This window comes from Panthera leo, chromosome B4 (genome assembly GCF_018350215.1).
Source record: "Panthera leo isolate Ple1 chromosome B4, P.leo_Ple1_pat1.1, whole genome shotgun sequence".
Lineage (NCBI taxonomy): Eukaryota > Metazoa > Chordata > Mammalia > Carnivora > Felidae > Panthera > Panthera leo.
Window position 1 is genome coordinate 129,895,686 of NC_056685.1, and position 9,605 is coordinate 129,905,290.

Consider the following 9,605-nt stretch of genomic DNA (forward strand, 5'->3'; position numbering starts at 1 on the left):
GCCTCTCCCCCTAGACTTTATGCTTCCTGAGAGTAGGAATTTGTAGCTTTTGTTTGACTCCATCTGCCCACCAATCTGATACAGTGCCTGACTCCGAGGATGTTCGATAGATGTTTATTAAACACTGTCTTTGGATATCTCAGGGAGCGGTTTATAGAAAGGTTACGTGACTTGCTCAAGGTCACAAGGCAGGTAAATTGGCACAGCCCCTTCTTACACCTCCGTTTCAGTCTAGTCCAGCCACTGGGAATCCCATACAGCTCCAGAGTGTGCTTAAATGTCGCTCCCGTCCCTGGATTTTGTAGTTGCTCTATGACTGGAAGGCGCTGTCCTCTACTCTCCAAGGGAGAGACTAGGCATCATCTCTGGAGACCCTTTCCTGAGCTTTCTCTAGCGGGGGAGATGCCCTTCTTCGACCTTCCACAGCCCCTGTGCCTCTGTACATCAGCCACCACACTCAGCACTCTGTATTGTTACTGTCTGTTTTGTCTCCACTGCATTTATTACTAATACAGAAAGATGTTAAAAAGAAAAAAAAATTCGGGACACCCTGCTGGCTCAGCTGGAGGAGCAGGTGACTCTAGATCACAGGGTTGTGAGATAGAGATGGGTATAGAGATTACTTAAAAATAAAAAATCGAAAACAAAATTCATTCTTAGTCTTCCAATGGCTCTCAGCCTTCCCTCTTGCCCACACAACTCCTGACCCATTTCCTCAGGGCCAGTTCAAAGCCGAACGTGTTCACTCCCAGTTTCACAGAAAACAGCCAGTGCCCGGGATGTGGGGGGAGATGACAGGAGGGTGACAGTACCGTCCAGGTTCCACCCACAGGCAGGCCGGGTGGAGATTCACAGAATTCAGACGAAAGGGCTGGTGGCCTCACAGTGATGCAGTCTAACTAAAGTGGGCTGGAGAGGAGATGGGTAGACCGTCAGAGGCTTTGGAGGACATCTCGTGGGCTTGTGTCAAACCCAGAAAAACCAACACCAGAAGGATGGAGAGGCCAGGGAAGCAGTCTTGTGGAAAGTTTCACAATCCTCCCACGTTGGGAGGTGTGGAAAGTCTAGAAGGCACCAAGAACCTCTCATTTTGGCAGAAAAACTTACTCTGGGGTTGGGAAGTCCGCAAAGATACCACGGACACTGAGCAAAGCTACGAGGGGGATGCACAGTTCCCCAAAGTGCAGCGATCACAGACCAGAGCGGTGGGGATCGGGCTACTGGTGCGGAAACTACAAAATATTGTCTGTTCTTTGTTCCTCACTCCTCACTGTACTGTCAGCTCCCAAAGGGTCCATCTGTCTCTCCATGGCTTATCTCCGGGCCTGGTGCATGATAGCAGGTGCTCCGTGATTATTTGTCCCATGAACAGATAGCAGGAGTACAAATCACACCTTCTTACCCCAAATCCCATTGTCTCCACCATATCACGTGGCTCCATTATACCCTTCCCAAATCGCTGCCATGTTTTTTGTTGTTTGTTTGTTTCCCCTTCGTCTTGGCCATAGTACGCTGTTTGTTCTCTGTGCGGTTGACAGGTTCGCTCCCTCACTCCCCTGGCGTGCACGTCCTCTGGGGTGGGTGAGGGAATCTTTGGAAGAGACCCACAACCCCTGGCCATCACCAGCTGTGTCAGCCTTCCACTTTCAATAGATTGTCCACCACAGGCAGGGGGCCAGGTGAGAGCCACGGGCAGGTGTGGCCCTCCCTGCCCTGTCTGATCTCTCGCTTTTGCCTCTGCCCGTGCCCAGGGCTGGAGCCAACAGTGGTAATCCACGGTGGGAGCACCTGAGGTCAGCATCCCTTGGTCCAGCTGTGTTGCTAGTTCCAGATGCCGTCTGGCTGGGGAGCTTCCCCCTCGTCCGTTTTCACTTCTGTTGTTTCTGAAGCTCCAGCACTTTCTCTTCCAGTCGCCTCCTAATCCTATCCCTCCTTTGCACTGCATTTTCTGAAAGGCCAATGTCCCTGCTCAGTTCACATTTTGAATTCCGAAGGAGGACCAGTCCTGTTTATCCTCATCCCACAGTTACTTCACCTCTTGGCCTCAGGCTTCTCATCTGAGAAATGGGAAGAATTATGCCTTCCCCATAGGGGGCCGGGAGATTGCAGGAAAGACTGGAACAGTTGTTGGTGTTATGTCTAGGTCTGTGTGTCCTAGGTTGTGATATACAATGTGTTTCTTACTGTGGGTCGTGGTCAGAGGGTTTGAAAGCTGTTGATATACTGAAGAGTTACGCAACACCTGATGCTGTTCTAAGCACCTTACACGTATCCACTCAATCCTACAACCCTGTGAGTCCCCGTCTGTGCCCCCTAATGAGGCACATGGGGGCTAAGTGGTTTGTCCAGGGTCCCCCAAACAATAGGAGATAGATAGAAGCTTACAAGTGCTATATTGCCCCTAGCAAGGATCTGATCTGACTCAAGTCTGCTTCTTCTTCCCACCCACCAATCCCTACAGACCAGCCAGTTAGTCTAGGCCATCGAAATGCAACATGGGGCTCTAACCCAGCTGGTGGCCGAGCGGGGCAGCAACGGTTCTCAGCAGCCGTTGTCAGCAGAAGTGTCCACACGGTGGCAGTGTGGTTCACACGGTCTCCTCAGCGGACCAGGCAAGCTGGGCACGGCCCTGACGCACCAGCTCCCTCGGGTCCACTGGGCAGGGGACAGGTGTGGGAGACAGGTGCATCTCAGTGACCACATGTCCGAGGATTTCATAGCTGGAGGGAGGCACTTAAGAAAAAAGTCAACGAAGAGAGAGGTAGCGGGCCACGGTCTAAGCTCATAGAGTTTTCAAGAGGTGTTTCTCCTCGAGTACCTTTGTTTTCAGTTTCCATCTTGAGGATAATTTGTGTGTTTTTTATTCAAGAAATTTTTAAACGTTTATTCATTTTTGAGACACAGACAGAGCATGAGCGGGGGAGGGGCAGAGAGAGAGAGGGAGACACAGAATCCAAAGCAGGTTCCAGGCTCTGAGCTGTCAGCACAGAGCCTGACGTGGGGCTCGAACTCATGAACCATGAAATCATGAACTTAGCAGAAGCCGTATGCCTAACCGACTGAGCCACCCAGGTGCCCCCATTTTACAGGTATTCTAGAGTCCAGGGCCTGGTACAGTTGTTCTCAGCCACCACAAAAGTCCACTGATGTGTATGTAAAGCAGAGAGCCCACCGTTGTGGGCTGAACGTTTGTGTCCTCCCCGAATTCATATGTTGAAGCCTTAACCCCCAGTGCGATGGTGTTTGGAGGTGGGGCCTTTGAGGGATAATTAAATTTAGATCAGTCATGAGAGTCGGGTCCCCATGATGGCACCAGTGTCCTTACACTTACAAGAAGAGGAAGAGAGACCGGAGCTCGCTCTCTCTCTCTCTCTCTGCCATGTGAGAACATGAGAAGGTAGCAAGAAGGTGGCCATGTACAAGTCAGAAAGAGGGCTTCCCCCAGGAACTGAATCCACCAGCCCCTTGATCTTGGATTTCCAGCCTCCATAACTATGAGGCCTAAATGTCTGTTGTGCAAGCCACTCAGTCTGTGGTATTTTGTTAATGGCACCAGAGCTGACTGAGACACCCGCCAAGAGTAAGAAGATACATATTTTTTTCTTCTTTTGAGCCAGGATACGATGCTGTAAAAATAGCCTTTGGATTTAATAAAAATCCTAACTCTATGATACCTATATATATATTTTTTAAATTTTTAAACGTTTATTTTTTTTGAGAGAGACAAAGACAGTGAGTGGGGGAGGGGCAGAGAGAGGGAGACACAGAATCGGAAGCAGGCTCCAGGCTCTGAGCTGTCAGCACAGAGCCTGACATGGGGCTCAAACCCACGGACCACGAGATCATAATAACGTGAGCTGAAGTCGGGCGCTTAACCAACTGAGCCACCCAGGCGCCCCTAGACCTTGTTTCTTTAAATGTGTAGAATGAGTATAAAATTGAAATCTTATGCAATTGTAAGCATTAAAATGCCAACATTGTTGGGGCGCCTGGGTGGCTCAGTTGAGTGTCTAACTTCAGCTCAGGTCATGATCTTGCGGTTCGTGGGTTTCAGCCTGCGTGGGGCTCTATGCTGACAGCTTGGAGCCTGGAGGCTGCTTCAGATTCTGTGTCTCCCTCTCCTTCCACCCCTCACTCGCTTACACACTCTCTCTCTCTCTCTCTCTCTCTCAAAAATAAACAAACGTTAAAAAAACCCTGAACCATTGTTTTAAAAAAATGCCAATATTCTTGGCACATAGTAGGCCCACACTGTGTGCATAGTAGGCATGCACGCTAAAGGACATTTCAGAGAGGGTGCGTTTGGCTGTAAGAAACAGAATGCTTACCCAAAAGTGGCTTAAATGGTAGAGATTTATTACCCTATAAAATGAGAAGTCTGAACGTAGGTAGTTTCAGGTGATGAATTCAGGATTCAGTGATGTTAGGGCACCGGGTCAGCTTTTCTGCAACTTTCTTGGCCTTCTCCCACCTCCAGCGTGGCTCTCCTGGCTGCAAGCGTCCTACCCTTCCATCAAATCCTCCCAAAGCAAGTGGGTTTCTCATCCCCCGTGATGTGGCTTTTAAAAATCAGGCAGGACAATCTTTCCCTGAAACCCTCCTTACTTCTGCCTGACCAGTAGTGGATGACACGGCCTCTTCTAAACCAGTAACTGGCCAAGGGATATGGATTAGACCCATGGCAGGGTTCGCTCTCTGGAGCTGGGCCCACCTTCCCTGAGCCCCTCTAGCTGTATACACTCTGAACAAAATCAGGAAGCTGCTAGCCTGCAAGCAGTGAGGGAATGGCTACTGGGAAGGTAGCTGGTGTTATCAGAATTAGCTGAAGTTGCTGGAAACTTCTAGAAAGCAGTAAAATAAAGTACACCTAGTATCAGCAAATGAGTTCAGACCACTCAGTGGTTCAGGTGATGGGAAGGTCAGGAGAGAGGAAAGCCAGGGGCAGAACTTTATGCGTAGATGAATAAGCATGTCTGGGTCTCAATAAAACTTTATTTACACAAACAGGCAGTAGGCCAGATTTGGCCCATGGGTTACCACCAACCTCTGCTTTGCCAGCCTCTGCTTTAAAAGGATGGGGCATGGGGCCACCCGGCTGGCTCAGCCAGGGGAGTGTGTGACTCTTGATTTGGGGGTCGTGAGTTCGAGCTCCATGTTGGGTGTAGAGATTACTTAAAATAAATAAGTAATTAAAAAACAGTAAATAAAAGGATGGGGGCACGCCATCCCTTTCTCTCTAGTTGGAATGTGGGTGTGTCGGCTGGAGCTGGAGTAACTACTTTGGACCACGGTGTTCAGGTCCTTTGTTGAAAATGGTGGAGAAAAATGGTAGGAGTTTGAGTCCCTCACTCTGCGGAGCCACGTACCCGCTCTGCACTGCTCATCGTGACTGTTGCGTTTGGGGAGGACTAAGCGCATCTTCTGTCCATCACTCGTGGTTTGGGTCTTGCAATGGCCACCATGTTAATAGCTTAGCTCCCTTATTTCAGAGACCCTAAGGGGCCATCAGATACACATTGCGCAATCATTTCACGTGTCACTAAGAAACAAGACCACCGCTGTGCTTCTTATTAAGCTTTGTTTCTCCACTCCAGATCCACTCTGCCATATTGTGCTTTGTGATGACAGCACTGGAGACCTGTGAGCTACACCGTGCCTTTGCCTGCTGGCCAGCTTCCGCCACTCAGGGCCATTGGAGGGAAACAAGAAGGCGGGAGGAGGGAGAAGGGACTTGCTCCTTCCTCTTTGCTTCCCGTTCTCACTACTGTCCGGAGCACTGGCTCCTCTCCCAGGCGGCAGCCGTTGGTTCCAGCCTCCAGCTTTCCTCGGGACCTCAGAACTGGATTCATCATATGCCTCGAGAGGTACCGACACTAGGCAAGTCGTGCCTCCTTTTCAGAGGTCTGGGTTCCGGCCCGAGGTGGCAGGGATGCTGCTGGGTTTGCACATATTGTCCCTGAGTTATCTCTGTGTTCCCTTTGCCTTTTTGGTCCTCAATGCCTATATTATAAATTATCTCTCTCTCTCCATATATATATATATATATATATATATATATATATATACACACACATATATGTATATATATAAAGTTTTATTTATTTTTGAGAGAGAGAGCAAGCATGAGCAGGGGAGGGGCAGAGAGAGAGGGAGACACAGAATCCGAAAATCCGAAGCAGGCTCTAGGCTCTGAAGCTGTCAGCACAGAGCCCGACGCAGGGCTCGAACCCATGAACTGTGAGATCTTGACCTGAGCCAAAGCCGGATGCTTAACCAACTGAGCCACCCAGGTGCCCCCAACAAATTCTCTATATTAATTGTCCTCATCTGAAATGCGTTGTGTAGCTTGTGTTTCTGATTGACCCCGGAATAATGAAACCATTTTTCTCATCACTTACAGTTCTTATTTTATGCTTATTGAAAGAGTTCTTTTTGACTGATTGATTGATTTTTAAAGATCTTATTTATTTTTTTAAGTTTACTTATCGATTTCAAGAGAAAGAGAGAGAGTGCACAGAAGGGGCAGAGAGAGGGAGAGAAAGAGAATCTCAAGCAGGCTCCGTGCTGTCAACGCAGAGCCCGATGCGGGGACTCTAACCCACAAACTGTGGGATAATGCCCTGAGCCAAAGTTAGATGCTTAACTGACTGAGCCACCCAGGTGCCCCTTTAAAGATTTTATTTTTGGGGTGCCTGGGTGGCTTGGTCAGTTAAGCGTCCGACTTCGGCTCAGGTCATAGTCTCGCGGTCCGTGAGTTCGAGCCCCGCGTCGGGCTCTGGGCTGACAGCTCAGAGCCTGGAGCCTGTTTCGGATTCTGTGTCTCCCTCTCTCTGACCCTCCCCCGTTCATGCTCTGTCTCTCTCTGTCTCAAAAATAAATAAACGTTAAAAAAAAATTAAAAAAAAAAAGATTTTATTTTTAAGTAATCTCCACATGCAACATGGGACATGAACTTACTACCCCAAGATCAAGAGTCCCATGCTTTACCTACTGAGCCAGCCAGATGATGCCCCTCCTTTTGATTTATTTAAAGAAAATTTAATATATGTCTTGTGTACATATAAAAAAAATACTAGTGAGTATATTTGATAAGAAATTTCTTTTTAAAAAATGTTTGTTTGTTTTTTTATTTATGAGAGAGAGAGAGAGAGAGAGAGTGAGTGCATGAGAAGGGCAGGGAGAGGGAGACAAAGAGTCCCAAGCAGGCTCCACTCGCTGTCACGAACTGTGAGATCATGACCTGGGCCGAGATCAAGAGTCTGGCCGCTCAACTGACTGAGCCATCCAGGCGCCCCAATGGAACTTTCAGTACAAAGATATGATGGATGAAATCACTGGTTATTGGTGGTTGTACTCAATCTCCAGCCCCTCACTCCTTCCCCGGAGGTGAGAGGGTGGGGCTAAAAGTTCCAGTCCTCCGATCACCTGGATGGTTCCCCCAGCAACCAGCTCCCATCCTTAGGGGTTTTCCAAAAGTCCCCACATAAACAGAAACTCCAGGGTGGCTCATAGGGCCTTGGTTTGAATAGCAAAAGACACCTTTATTGCTCTTGTCACTTAGGAAATTCCAAGGGTTTTAGGAGCTCTGTGCCAGAAATGGAGATGAAAACCAAATATATTTTTCTTATTTTAAGTCACAGTATCACAGGTGGAAATGGAAGTAGATCAGGGCAAGGAGTTTATGTAATCCCTCAGCCCCGCTCTACTTTCTGTATCCTGAGGACTCTTACTGCTTAAGTGTATGGTCTGTTTTCTCTGTTGGACTATGAACTCCATGAGGAAAGGGATTCTGATTCTTTTATTCTCCATTTTAGCCCTAGATGCCCAGTAAAAGTTTTTTTTTTTAAAGATTTTATTACTTTATTGCTTAAAAAAAATATTTTATTTATAAGTAATCCCTACACCCAATATGGGGCTGGAACTCACAACCCTGAGATCAAGAGTTGCATGCTCTGCTTAGCCCTGAGCCTGAACATGGTTGGCATTCAGCAAATGTGTGTTAAAAGACAGAGAAAGAAGAATGGAGTGAGAGGTCCTTCAGTTTTGGTGTATGAATGGAAGTCCCTTAACCCTGTCTCCAAGAATGGCCCTCTTTGAGGCTTGGGTTAGTCAGGATTCTTCTGCGTTACAGTAGGCAGTTAGGTTCAAACAAGATACCTGGAGGCCAGCAAGGAGGAAGTTGTGGCCAGCTGTCAGGGCCCTGTCCTGGCAGCATGCCACAAGAAGCCAGATCAAACCAGACAGGCTCAAGATGGCAGGCGTGTGCCGTAACAGGAAACCTCTGACCATATTAGGAAGAAAAAGTGCGAAACCCTGTTTCTCTGCTGCAAGTAATGAATATTTTACCCCCTAGTTCCCAACTGCCGATAAAAGATAGGAACCCAAACCCCAGGGACACAGCTGTCTTTCTCTCTCTTGAGCTTGCTGGAGCTCACATCTCAATAGCGTACTTTTCCTTTTAATAAACCTTCCTGCTTGTGTTGCATGTCCGTTGTGCTGCATGTCTGTCTTTGAATTCTTCTTGTGACAAGACCAAGAACCTTTGGCGACTTTTGGGAGGGGCTCAGTGATCTCAGTGGAATACTGGGTTGTCTTGCTGATGCGCACAAATGTACGATAGTTAGCAGGCTACCTGTGGTTTTACTGAGGCAAAGACGGACATCAGACTCCTGAGTTTCCACCAGTTAGTTTCAGGCAAGCACATAACAAGGGCTGAGTCTCCATGGACTCGCTTCCTTTATTTAACTGGCTCGTGCTTCTCTTTCCTTCACTTTTATTTATTTTCTTACAATTATTTTTTAAAGTATTTATTTATTTATTTACTTATTTTTATTTATTTAATCTCTACACCCAACGTGGGGCTCGAACTCATGACCTTGTGATCAAGAGTTGCATGCTCTTCTGCCTGAGCCAGCCGGGCGCCCTCCACTTTTCTTTTTCATCGATCCCTCAGCATATGCATATTAAATGGTGCAATACCATAGCTATATTTTACCAAGAGTTTTTCGATGAGTGTGCTTTGTAATTATCTTTGTAATTACAAAAAGCTTATTAACACTTGCTATTACAGGGGCGCCTGGGTGGCTCAGTCGGTTGAGCGTCCGACTTCGGCTCAGGTCGTGATCTCACAGCTCGTGAGTTGGAGCCCTGCGTCGGGCTCTGTGCTGACGGCTCGGAGCCTGGAGCCCGCTTCAGATTCCGTGTCTCCCTCTCTCTCTGCCCCAAACCCACTCGCATTCTGTCTCTGTCTCTCTCAAAAATAAATAAACATAAACAAACCAAAGTTGCTATTACAAATATTGTATCTGCTCTTATAAGTGTACCTTCACTGGAGCCACCTCATAGCCACCCTGGGGTGACTATCCCTGTTATCTATTGCTGTGTAACAAACCACCCCAAAACTTAGTGGCGTAGCACAGGGATCATTTTCCTCCCAAGTATGACATTTGGGTGGGGCTCGGCAGGGATAGCTCATCTCCACTCCACATGGGGAGCCCAGCTGGGACTGGAGGATCTATTTCCAAGATGGCGCACCCATATGGCGCAAGTTGGTCCTGGCTATTAGCTGGAAGCTCGGCTAGATGCTTCAATTCGTCTTTACGTGG